This window comes from Marmota monax, unplaced genomic scaffold (assembly GCF_021218885.2).
Source record: "Marmota monax isolate L192 unplaced genomic scaffold, Marmota_monax_Labrador192_F-V1.1 WCK01_AAM20220418_F8-fsc00057, whole genome shotgun sequence".
NCBI classification, from domain to species: Eukaryota; Metazoa; Chordata; class Mammalia; order Rodentia; family Sciuridae; genus Marmota; species Marmota monax.
Window position 1 is genome coordinate 683,344 of NW_026693933.1, and position 1,406 is coordinate 684,749.

At 41.3% G+C, this 1,406-nt stretch overlaps 1 pseudogene; it reads right to left on the reverse strand.

The window, feature by feature from the left end:
• Positions 1–318: 318 nt before the first annotated feature.
• On the reverse strand, positions 319–688 carry LOC124106034 (trafficking protein particle complex subunit 4-like; annotated as a pseudogene).
• Positions 689–1,406: the final 718 nt, after the last annotated feature.

The following is a 1,406-nucleotide window of genomic DNA, read 5'->3' on the forward strand; positions in this document are numbered from 1 at the left end:
CTGCCAATGCTCATATCACTCTCTCTCTCTCTCTCTCTCTCTCTCTCTCTTTTTTTTCCTGGATCAAATGAATGTTTTATTATAGCAATTATGGGCCTACTTCCTCCATAAATAAATCTGTGCAGAGTTGGGAAGTAGGACCATGACATCTACAGAAATGAAGAAACCATACCCTTAAGGCTCAGGGATCAGTACAAGACTTCAGCATCCTCCCATTTTCAAGTACAAGAACAAGCCTGCTGGGATCTGCTGGAGTGGAAACAATAAAACCCATGCTGCAGGATCTCTCAGAATTTGGGGGTCCATTGTAGATTTAACCTATGACTCAGGTCCAAAAATCTCAGCTTTCTCTGCCACTTCCAAAGCTAGCTTCCCGTTCTGGTCAAACAGCTCACACCTGATGGGCATTTCCAGGGAGTAGAATGGGTTCTTGAAGGAAAAGTCTGAGTAAATTTCATAAATTTTTTGAAGATGAGATTCTATTGCAGCTTGCCCAGGATCTGCCAGCACCACAAACTTGATCTGAGTGGAACATGGAGGCCAGCACGAGCTTCTCACTGGAGGTGAGGCAGGGCTGACTGAATTGAATGGACACCCAGTAATTAACAGGATTGCCCAGGTACTCCACCTCCTCTTTCCCGTTGGCCATGAATTTGCTGTTCACTTCCATGTCATTGATGGCCAGCACTGCGTGGTCCACTGCAGAACTGAGGCTAAGTGTCAGCAAAGCTCCAAGCCAGGGATCCCACCAGGGCACAGGGGCCTGGCGTACAAGTTGTATCATTCTTTAGTTCTCTGAATTAAGTCACTTCCCAAAGGACATGCTTATGGTGGTTAATATTTTCCTGAAAAATGTTTGACAAATATAGGCAGAATAAACATTTGTTCTGCCTTTTGAATTTCAAGAGAAAAAACAGAGATGGAGATACAGATTTGGAAGTCACTAATAAATAAATAATAAACATGGAATATGATGAGGTTTCTTTGCAGATAAGAGAAATGAGGTATGAGAGAATCCTGGGTTTCAAGTTGTTTTGAAGACAAATAAAAAACAAATCAGAAAGAATACCAAGAAGAAGGTACATCAATGAATTAGAAGGAAATCCAGGTGGAATGCATTATAAATGCAAAGTCAAGAAAGTGCTCCAGCAAGAAAGGAGATTGCTGACTGGAGAGGTTAAGGAGGTCTAGCTGATGAAAACTTATTTTGAAAGAAAGGAAAAGCTATTTACCTGGGTTTGAACATGGGAATAAACGTGCTAATGCATGTAGGGGTCTGTGGATGGAGCAGTTTGTAAAAGATGGTGTAAAATGAACATTTAGAAAGGCAAAAACGAACAATTGGGAATGGCTTGAACACTAATCGAAGAAGTTTGGACTTTTTTTTTTCCCTGTAAGTAATGAGA